Source organism: Rattus norvegicus, chromosome 3, assembly GCF_021556685.1.
Source record: "Rattus norvegicus strain SHRSP/BbbUtx chromosome 3, alternate assembly SHRSP_T2T, whole genome shotgun sequence".
Taxonomy (NCBI): domain Eukaryota; kingdom Metazoa; phylum Chordata; class Mammalia; order Rodentia; family Muridae; genus Rattus; species Rattus norvegicus.
Window position 1 is genome coordinate 27,530,004 of NC_141536.1, and position 12,013 is coordinate 27,542,016.

The 12,013-nt window shown below is 37.1% G+C and overlaps 1 protein-coding gene and 1 long non-coding RNA gene across 10 annotated transcripts in view; one reads left to right on the top strand and one right to left on the bottom strand.

The window, feature by feature from the left end:
- Positions 1-12,013, top strand: part of Arhgap15 (Rho GTPase activating protein 15) — a 604,300-nt gene that overhangs the window by 315,725 nt on the left and 276,562 nt on the right. The window lies entirely within an intron of this gene.
- Positions 1-12,013, bottom strand: part of LOC147995447 (uncharacterized) — a 153,406-nt gene that overhangs the window by 82,855 nt on the left and 58,538 nt on the right. The window contains exon 4 of the long non-coding RNA XR_015684308.1: positions 10,774-10,943. This is a non-coding gene — a long non-coding RNA (uncharacterized LOC147995447). The remainder of the gene's footprint in view (positions 1-10,773; positions 10,944-12,013) is intronic.

Sequence of the window (12,013 nt, forward strand, 5' to 3'; positions counted from 1 at the left end):
TGAGGATCAAGTCTCTCAACCTCTCATTGGTCAGTCGGAAGGCAGGCTGCACTGCCTGGTTAGCCCCACGTATTTAGCTTTATACTTCACGACAACTTAGACAGGAATACTTCATATTGGTTTTCGCCACTGCACGCCTCCATTTGTTTTTAAATTGAGTGTACCTGATTTCTACGGAAAGATTTGGCTGAGAACCTAAAGAATTCCATTTAACGCATTTTCACTGGGAAAAATCCGAAATGTTAGTCAATATACATTAGATATTAATCATGCGTGACTGGAAACATTAAAATTTCCCTTTACCTTCCGGAATGGCAGGTCTGTGAACTCATACAATAATCTTTTTTTATTGTAAAGACCATAAAATTTTGCTTAAAGAATTTAAGTGATTCTTTTCCTGTCCTTCCAGGTCACTGGGGTTCAGGGTTTCTGATAATAGCCCTTTCTCAGAGAAGAGTGTTTACTCCAGTCATGTCATCAGCTGCTCTTTCTTTTATCTGTCTTTAAATTCAAAACACTTACATAGTCATGACACCGTCAAAGTTCTCCAGCAAACGATTTCTTGCAATGACTTCAACCAATTTACTCTAGGGGCCATTTGATGGTAGGTTTCTCAGTGATGACACTGCACCTCTCTGGTGTCCTTGTGTGTTCTCATGTTCATGCCTAACACAATCAGAATACTTCTCTGTGTGTGACCTATACCAGTGCTACACTGAAGCAAACATTCATTCACAAGTATCTTCAGCTCCAGCCTCATGGTCAAGATAAGTTTCATTATCAACACCCTTTGTGCTGTCTTACGTGTTTTCTGGTAGGTATCAAAACTCATACTGAGTAATGAATTCTGGGTTACAGGCAGAAATGATGTACTTTTGTACCTGTCTAACCGGCCTTTGTTCACTACTTGAACACACACACACATACACACACACACACACACACACACACTATCTTATAATAAATAATGTTAGCAGTGATATAAAAGTCATTATTATCATATTCTTCCAAGAAGCTATTAAACTGCCATTGGAAGAACATGCTGGACTACGTGAGTGTCTGTGCTTGCTGGTATGTATGTAACTTAGAATCGAAAAGAAAATGTTCTCTCTCAAAACTTTTACAAGTTGGCCCATCCAGCTACAGTAGTTTTCATTGCTCAACAGTTTCTGGCTATATTTTTAATATGACAAGCAGAAACTTACTAATTTATTAAATGCAAACTTTATAAAAAATTAAAGCAGAAATGCACTCTTTCTACTGCAGTTAGCGACAGTAATTTGACAATTTAGGCAAATCCATTCAGGGTAAAAAATTAAGCCCAAATCACTTCTCTAAATTATTGTTGCTTTCCTCCTTCCTTGCCTGGTAACTACTTCTCATCTTTGACTTTGAAACCCATCAGTTTAAACTTGGTTCTTATTCCAGTGGGCTAATCCCCTTTCATAAATCATGCTCAAGCGCTGAGGTAATTTGCACATCGTTTAAAGAGTATTTGCTTTGAAATCTTCACCTCAAGCCCTTTTGTATATCCTTTCTCTCTAAAGATTTGTAGTATTTGTTTTGTTCTCTGAGGTATAAAAGACCTGGATAAACTTTATTCCTGTTGTTTCAAGATTAGTTAACTAAAATGCATATTAATTCAGCAGGGACGGGGACAAATCTCAGTAAAGATGATCACGCACAAGCCCACGGGAATAGCGGAGTACAGAACCGTCAGTCTTCAAACCTCCTTGGACTTGCTCAAAGGAGTATTGGGGGATTTAGATTTCTAGAATATGTCTACAAATGTAATTTCTTTGTTGTGGAGAATAGGAGCTATACTGATTATTTCTCCCCAGAAAACTGATTCTAATTTATATTTGAACAAAAATTAAGCTGTCTACAAAGTAGTTCTTCAGGACGACAGAAAGTACAACAGAAAAATCTATCCTGTGGTACACTCAATACTAAACATTTTATACCCGATAGGCTGCCCATTTTATTTATTAATTTATTTTCTTATTTCAAATTCCAAAACGAAGCTGTGCAAATAGAACGTGTTTCTTTTTCTCTTAAGAAAGGGGTGAAACTGGTCAGACTTCACAAAATCAGAAGGCGACACATGTTGGTAGAGTTGAATGCTATTTTTACATTTATAAACTCGTGTTTTACTATTTCGTAGTAAACTTGTCAACTACTGCTGATTTCTATGGCACGGATTTCTGTGAGAAGGTTAAGGTTTTCCCTGATACTTTTCTCAACAGAAAGTGACCAGTAGCTTCTGGCTCGTCTGTGCTTATATGGAAATGACTGAGTGGAATAGAAGGTAATAAATCACTCCCGTGGATTCGCAGCCACCCACAATCTTGCTCCACTTTTCTTCTTTACAAGTGTAGGAATAGACGGCTCCCTCTTCCTCAGGGTGCCAAACTTTGCACCATTAGGAAAATCTGCAAGTAGCTTGATTTACCTTCCTCGCTCAGTTAGCTAAGACCCAACTAAATAAAACTCAGCGGGAACGAACTTGACTTGCTAAACTTTTTTTTTAAATAGGGAGATGCGACAATTACAACTCTGCTTCTCCGCTCCTTGACTTTCCATTGGAAGTGAAGCCCGTTGTGAAACATATTCAGATAAGATCCCAAACCATAAGTCCGTGGCTGATGATGCTGACTCTTGAGTTTTCATTATACACAGAGGGTTGTCTGCTGTTTGCAATTAATCCAGGCACAATCCTCTTGGTACTTTGGGAGAATGTGGAAGACACAGCCATTTTATAAGTTGTAAACTCCTAAATTACCCTAAATTAGAGGCACTATTAATCGGACACTTAAAGACAGGATCTGCCTATTGTGTAAACTCATCTTCCCCTGATGGAGAAATCAATTAAATATTTAGGATGTGGAATACCTTCCAGGTTGGATAAAGCATTTCATTTAAATTATGGTCCTCCAATCCAAAACGTTCAAGGGGATCGTAATGGATGGAAGCACATTACTGTCTCTTGGATTGGGTGCATTAACACTTTAAAATGAATGCGCTCCCCACGGTTTCCTATTTGTTCCACCAGCTGCCTGTCGACGTGGCAAATAAACAGCTTAAAGATAAGTATGTAAAAGGTGCATGTGCAGCACACTGTGTGATGAGCTGCCCCCTTGTACGAATGGTCTCCAGTGCTGTCCCAGTCACATTTACTTTTCTCAGTTCGCCAGCAACTTTAAGTGAGTGGGCTCATCTGATCAGGGAGAGAAGTACACATATGAGGCCGTTGAAAACCTCATAAAGTTCTGTTTATTTCATTGTTCTAGATTCATTTTATCTATTCGTTTTTGTTTATCTATTTAATGGTTTATCACGTCTTCGGGCAGTTTATCTTAATAAGTTAATAACATTTGATTAGCATCAGAAAATTCTGGGACACTAAGATAGAATTTGAGAGAAGCTTAAGCGTTTTCATTGAATCGCTGTGTGGCAGGATTCTTGGATTCTCATTCATGGGTTATGGCTATGTCCCAATTGTAAGCAGCATTGTAAGAACAAAGTTGTCACGCCTTCCACAGCCGCTCTCAGCAAGAATCCACACCTGAAAGGACTTGCTCCTCTAACCCAGTGAATTAGTATAGAAGGTATGATTATTGCCCCACTTTTACTAATTGGGTATAGCCAAAGCACTGAAATGTCATTAATGTGACCAAAGTCATACCAAGGAAGCCAAGTCCAAATTTGACACCATCAAACATCACATCCCAGCCTACCGCCTTGTACTACGATGGTCTTGCTTTGGGGGTGAGGTTGAAGAATTACCTCAGAGATAGTATAACCCCTCTCCCACCCATACTTTTAATTTCACTTAGCCTCTGATATATATGTATATATATATATATATATATATATATATATACATATATTAAATGTCGATAATAGTAGTGCCTACATCATACAGCTTTTTAGAAGCATAAAATAGATTAAATGACTTATAGGAACGAATGACACAATAAAGGTTAGTAATATCATTAGTGCAATAATTTTGAAAAATACTCTTAATTTTGGTTAACAAAGAGGTACCAGAAAGATGAATGACTAAGATAATCATAAATTGTCACTCTTTCAAAAGTGACCTTGGGATTTTGCAAAGCAAAGTCTATTGAGTGCCTTGCTAAGAGCTGAACTTCTTGATATGTATTATATATTGACCCTCATTCATTTTTCCATATACAAAGTCTTAATTTCCAATTAACAATGTACTTTCCATAAATATATTAACATACTAAATTTAACCAAATTTAGACAATCAGAAGAAAGACTGTGGAGACCGCATAACATGCCATGTTTCTTAGTTACAAATCTGATGCACTCCTTGTGCATGCTCCATTTCTCACTTTCAGGGGAGAGCAGAAGATCTGGCTCACGAGTACCATTATAGGTTGTCATATTTTGGGTACCAAGCTTCAGGAACAAACTATTACAAGGTTCAAGGAAACTGCAGGAATTTACAGGGGTTTATTTTTTAGTATTTTGATAGGGAGTAAATAAGGAAAAGGAAGCAAATTGATCTTTTCAAAGTTAATAGAAAGAGTGCCTCAGTAGGCTTCCTGTGTAATCACTGTCATTGAGACTCTAAGGACACTTATTTGCTAGTAATTGATACCTGCTCTTCAATCAGAAGTGTAGAAGACAACTGATGCTTTAACAGATTGTCTAGAAAGGAACAGGTCTTCAGTTTTATACAGCTGTACTCAGTACCCAGTAAACCAGGGTAGAAACACGACAGATACCATCACTTTTACAATATTTGGAAAGTTATGAAGATAATATCTGTCTCTGATATTTAAACCAACATGTCCGGTGAATTACTTAGCTAGGAAGGGATCCTGACTAGCAACCTGATGGGTCTACTTAGTGTGGCTTGCTGTGTACAAGTTTTTATGGCGAACTACTTGGTATTAGATAAGCAATTAGAGCGCTCATCACTAAGGAAGACTAATTCTTCCTCTCTCTGTAGTCATTAATTGCCACTCTTTGTACCAGGGTAGGGAACCATGTGACTTCCCTTACGTTGGCATGTCAACTGGCATAGTTGTTCAAGCAGCCTTACTGTGAGAATTTATGGGTATAGCTTCCGGTCCTCATAGAAGACACAATCTTGCAGCAGAGTTTTTGGTTCTTATAATTGCTTGCCCCCTTTTTCATATTGTTTCATGTTCCCTGAGCCATAGACAGCAGTTGTTCTCTGGATTATTACTGAAGACAGTGCACTGCAGGTGCAATCTGGATCCAAATCATAAGCCTCCTTCCTGGAGATTGCTTTCATTACCGGAAGGTGTCCTACAAGCTGCCTAAGGACAAAAGCAATTAATAGTTCTACCCAAATATGACACCTATAAGTGACAGTAATGGCCAGCATGACAAGATAGCCCCAAAAGTGCCATCAGTCACTTAGATACGGGTAATGAGCAAAGCTGTCTATTTTGACTTAGGGCCCATTCATAAGGAAGAGATTCATGCCTGGGACTAGAAACCTTGATTATTAGCAGTGGTGGGTGAGGCCATGGGACCAATAGGAAAACCTACCACCACCACTTCCCCAAGACAGTGTAGTCTCCAAGTGTGTTTTTCACAATTGTGTTTCCATATCCTCCTACCCACTGATATGTGTAGCTCTTACCCTCATTGAGGACTATTTTTTTTTGTGGGAGACAGAGACCATTAAAGAAAACCACAATTGGTTAGCCTGTATAATTTTAAAGAAAGAAGATGACAGAAATATAACTAATACAATGACAAATTATTAGAAACCACAGGAAATATTTTAAGATTATTAAAAATTATATATATGTATATATATACACACACACATACACACACACAAACACACACACATATATTTTTTTCATTTCTTAACATGTGGAAAAAGTTTGGAAACAATATCATTTGCTTAAATATTATTGGGGGTTTCTACCTTTTCTACCATAAACTTTTATGCTTATAATAAGCTTTGAAAGCACCAGAACTCAGAAGATATCAACCCTCTATGCCATTTTATCTACCTCTCTGTCAATAACCCCAAGATATCATCTGCCATGTTCTGCCTAGACTGTTCCTACTCCAATAGGCTGACCCCATGTTCATGTGATCACAATCCATCTACCCTTCCTTCTTCTCCTCTCCTTATATCTGCCTGAGAGCCCAAGCCCAGGAACCTTACTCTACCCCATCTCTTCTGCTTAGTCAAGGTTGTAGGCATCTTTATTAACCAATCAGGAATAATTTGACAATCAAGGTTTATACAACAAAAGCCAGTATATTTGAGCCTCTCCTCTTCTTGTGCCCCTTCAAGATCTGGTTATCTTGGTTTTCTAAATTTAGCATTTGAACATATAGCAGCACCACGACAATATGATAACAAAAAAAATGGGAAAATAAAATTCCATAAAGAAAAAAAATTTTCTTCATATATGGCAAACAATTTTAATCAAACTTTACATATAATCAAAGTTGAATAAAATATAAATAGTATATTACTGTGAGGAGTTTGAAATATGCAGATATGTCTTCATTCTATTGTTCAAACACTGTATTCATTCTCATTTGAAGAAAAGAGACATCATATACTTGGTTTCAGAGTCTAGACTAAAGAATTTATCTCAAAATACACACTGATTTTTAGACTGTCGACTTTTCTTTTGTATTTATTTTCACTCTTTATTATATATAATTAATCATATAGTTGAATGATTTGATATGTGTGTTTTGAAAAATAGATAACTGCGATGAGTATATAAACGTGTGTGTGTGTGTGTGTGTGTGTGTGTGTGTGTGTGTGTGTGTGTAGCACATAAAAATAAAGTTTCAAGGCCATGTTGGCAGATGGAAAAGGCACAAATGTCAAGAAAAGTTGATTATGAAATAAATATATAATAACAAAATTAAACTTTACCATTTATTGATTTAACAGATGGTGAGTAAACCAGTAAAAACAAAAAAATTAAAATGTAATTTGAGTTTTGAAATTGGTGAGATAATTTTGTGTACTGTATTAGAAGTTTGCTACTAATGTACATCTCTTCTCCTTCACACCCTCATATCTTTCCAAACTCTCATCAGAACAAGTCATCTAGGAGCAAGCCACACAACACGGGGGCTTCCTGAAAGAAATGATTGTAACACCAAAAAGTTAACATTTTAAAAAGTGTTGATATTTACTGAGTAACTTCCTCTGGGTCTAGTACATTCCATTATCATCTCATTTAAACCACTCAACAAGGTCATATGTAAGTAAGGCTCTGCTATTATATCTTTCTATGTTTTTGTGATTTGATAATTATTTTTATTTATGTGTATGATTTAGATGAGTGTCGCATATGTGGAAGTGCCCAAAGAACAGAAGAGAGTACTGGATTAGTTACAAGCAGTTGTGAGTGCCCTGACATAGGTGCTGTGAACTGAACTCAGCTCTTCTCCAAGAGTAGTAGATACTCTTAACTGCTGATCCATCTCTTCAACCCTACATATCTATAGGTACAGATAGATTAATTAATTGAACTTGACCTGAAGTTTTACTGTTTAAAAGTACCAAAATCAGGACTTAACACCAGGCCTGGTTAAACTCCTCATTGTTGGTCATGTGTGTATATCATTTCAATTCAACCATGCTCCTTCTATCATACTCATGAGCCATATTAGTCAGGGTTCTCTAGAGTAACAGAATTTACAGAATGAATGTGCATGTACATGTACATGGGCATGTGTGTGTGGGAAGGGGATTTCTTAGAATGTCTTACAGCCTATGGTCCAGCTAACAGTGGCTGGCTATGAACAGGAAGTCCAAGAGGCCAGTATTTGTTTAGTCCACGAGTCTGATTTTCTGCATTGGTTTTTGGTAGACACACTGGAGTCCTGAAAAAGTAGAAGTCCTGCAGATCCTCCCACCTCAAGATCCCGATTATAAGTGTATCTTTCTATTTAAAATTTAGCAAAAATGTCTCTCATTGGTGTGCTTTGCATATTTAGATTTTAGTTAATTCCAGATGTAGTCAAGTTGACAACCAAGAATGTGTGTGTGTGTGTGTGTGTGTGTGTGTGTGTGTGTGTGTGTGTAAAATTAAACAGTTCTTTTGCTTCTCTCAGACAGAAAAATAAAGAGAGTACTTTCCAGGCTCCAATAAGGTTAGATTAAATGAGTTCAGGGATAAAAATGACCTGCAGATAGCATAGGCAGAATGGATATTTGTGCTAACTACTGCTTCTCTTACCAAAGTCTATCTGGGAAGCAGGGTTTTCCTTGGCAAAACAAATACAATGAGATCTGAGAGTTCTTTGCACTTGGCCCCCTTGGCCCACATTTACTAACTGGAGTTCCATTAAGCCAGTGATTGGAATATCTCTCTACAAAAACCTAGTTCCTCCTCTGGTGGTAAGCCTTGTTAATCAATGAAATCAGATATGTACCATGGAAACTTTCAAATTCTCTAAGCCACATTGTTTGTGAAAGGATAACTTGGTGTTCTAGAAGGTTGGTTAACTTGTACTTGAAACCACTACTAGTTTTTGATTTATTTTATAACATAATCTTTATCTTCACTAGATCCTGGGGGGAAATGTCTGTTTTTAAACTATTGGTTATTAAAAAAAAAAAAAAAAGAAGCTTGCTACTTGCTACTTCTATTTTTAGAAAACTGTCACCTTTGGTTCACAAATAATTTAAAAATTTTTCATTTGTCTTTACCCGAATATGAAATTTAGACTTAGATTAACATTCAAAGATTGAAAGTATTTTCCAATATTTTTATATTAATAATTAATAAATATACATTATTAACATTTATATCATTAATATAAAACCTACTATTTTACTTTAAGTATCCCACAAATTTAAAAAAATTATCAGCTATATTAAAGTAAAAATATTTTTAATCCTATATTCAAAAGCTGAATAGAATGTAGTAAAATTTAAAAATAAAAAAGGTAAATAAACAAGCACTCCAGGTAACTTAATCATTAAATAACATTTCTTTCAAATATTTTCTCTTATTAGAAACTAGTAAAATGATTGTGAGAATAATAATGCAATTAAATAAATATTTAGAGGCAAAGGTATAACATGTCAAATTTTAATATGAAAAAAGAAAGTTAGAGACTACTGCAGTTAATTCAAATGTATGCATATATGTTTAATTTTTAGTTTATCTTTTTTAAGTGATGGGTGTTTTGCTTGCATATATGTCTGTATACCACGTGCTGGCCTGGTGCCCACAGAGTCCAGAAGATTCAGAACCCCTAGAACTGTAGCTACAGATATGTGGGTGCTGGATCCTCTTGGAGAGCAGTAATAATGGATCTTACATGCTGAGCCATCTCTCCAGCCCTGAAAAAGGAACCTTTAAATGCTAAATAGAATTAAGGAAGCCAAAACTCTGAAGTAAGAATGATAAATTAAAAAAAAACATTCAAGTAAAAATTTTATCTCAAATAATTACAAGTACAAAAATACATTAATGAGTGAAGTCATTATAATGTCAGCCTTCTGAAGAACAGGTCTTTTTATACCTGTTCAAAAGCATGCAAATAACATGAGCAAAATCTTTAAACATATGCAGAACTTAAATACACAATGGCAAAGAGTGCCGTCCACCACTGCAGTGAAGTGTCATGAATGGTCAGTGTGGGCTTCCATTTAAGTCAAGTGTAAGAAGAGCTTCTATCCTGTTTGCAAACTCAAAGGGGAGACATCCCAGGCCAGCTCACTGAGCATTTGAATAATACCAACTGTGTGTCCAGGGAGCCACATGGGGATGGGTGGATTCCCATGGAAAGGCTAGTGACCATGCAGACCAGAAAGAAGTCTGCATGGCCTGACAGTTGAAAACGCATCTCCCCAGGCATCAGTTAGCAGGTCTGGGGCTTTGAAATAAGAACACACATGCAATAGAGTTCTACTCAGCTATTAAAAGCAATGACTTCATGAAATTCTTATGCAAATGGGTGGAACTAGAAAAGGTCATCCTGAGTGAAGTCACCCAATCACAAAAGAGCACACATGGTATGCACTCACTGATAAGTAGATATTAGTCCAAAAGTTCAGAATACCCAAGATAAAATTCACAAACCACATGAAGCTCAAGAAGAAGGAAGACCAAATTATGGATGCTTCAGTCCTTCTTAGAAGGGGGGAACAAAATACTCAAGGGAGGAAATACGGAGATTAAGTGTGGAGCAGAAACTGAAGGAAAGGTCATCCAGAGACTGCCCCACCTGGACATCCATCCCATATACATACAGCCACCAAACCCAGACACTATTGTGAACACCAAGAAGTGCATGCTGGCAGGAGCCTGATAGCTGTCTCCTGAGAGGATCTGCCAGAGCATGACCAACACAGAGGCAGATGCTCACAGCCGACCACTGGACTGAGCACAGGGTCCCCAATGGAGGGGTTAGAGAAAGGACTGAAGGAGCTGAAGGGGTTTGCATCCCACAGGAATAACAACAATATCAACCAACCAGACCCTTCCTCCCCAGAGCTCCCAGGGACTAAACCACCAAAGAGTACACAAAGAGGGACCCATGGCTCCAGTTGTCTATGTAGCAGAGGATGGCTTTGTTGGCCATCAATGGGAGGAGAAGATTCCCCAGTGTAGGGAAATGCCAGGGTGGGGAAGCAGAGAGTGGGTGGGTAGGTGCATAGAAGCAGGGAGGGGGGATGAGATAGGAGGTTTCTAGAGGGGAAACTGGGAAATGGGATAACTTTTTAAATGTAAATAAATAAGATAGCCAATAAAAAAAAAAGAATACCAGATAGATATCCATTGGACGAACAATGTCAGAACGGGTAAATGTATTTCTTTCTTCTTAATGACTTCTATTTTCCCTGTGCTTTGAAGTCATGATGCTGTTTTTTCGTCATCTCATAATGACTGAGTTTGGTACAGAGAAACAATTTCTATACTGGTGCTTGCAGTGCACTGTGTGAAAGAAGGTTGAAAAAAGAGGTGATTAGTGAAGCCAGGTACACTTGACCTCTTAGAAGTTTACCTGATAGGTTAAGCACACATTTGTTCAATTGTTATTTTATCTATCTCTCTATCTGTCTGTCTGTCTATCTATCTGTTTATTTATTCAAGTATTTTATTGGAAATCATTGTTTCCAATGGTTTCTTATAGGACAAGACTTGTAATTTTAGTACTCAAGAACATTGTTTATATTTTATGTTGCTATGTAGAAGTTCCTCAGATTGTTACCCAGCTTAGACACTGCTATGACAACCCGAAAGATTGCTTCATTGCTTAGTGAAGGGTATCAGATGAAGTCTTCAGAACGTCAAGAAAGGCACGGTGAAAACCCTTGGAGGGAGCTCTCTGTGAAGTTCTGGCAAGTGGAAGGATGCTAAGTTGTTGCCAATTTTGGGGAAGACCCCCCCCCCAAGTTCAAAGCCACACTTCTACCAGCATCCAGTCCATGTTCAAGACTCAAGATACCTATGTATTAGAAAAACTACAAAGAGTGGAGCTGGTTTTAAAAAGAGAATGTGTTTTTATGAGTTATCATTTACCATATAGTTTCTCTATCCTTCTCAGTCACATCTCCAAACATGAGCATAGAATGATTAACGGTATGTCATTTAAGGGTACTTTGTAATGTGAAATATTACCTTTTTCACATGTCTTATCAATATTTAAATTCATTGTATCAGAATAATGTATATATAAAGGCATAAGTGCAAGTATCATAATATATTAATATTTATCTCTTATAGATAGCATCTTTCTAGGAACATTGAACACTCTAAGATATTTGTACTCTTCAAACTTTGTTACATTTTAATTTGAGAAATCGATTTGGCAAAACCTGTGATAAAACGTTATGATTCTACTGAATAATTAGAAATAATCTAACTTCTAGCACTGATAATTTGTTTAAAACAACCACTAAGAGTTCTATGATATGTGGGCAGGAAGTAACAAATTGCCTCTCAGTGTGTGTGGCATTTTGTAATGGAGGGAAGAGAGGATATGAAGCAAACTCCGCACAGGT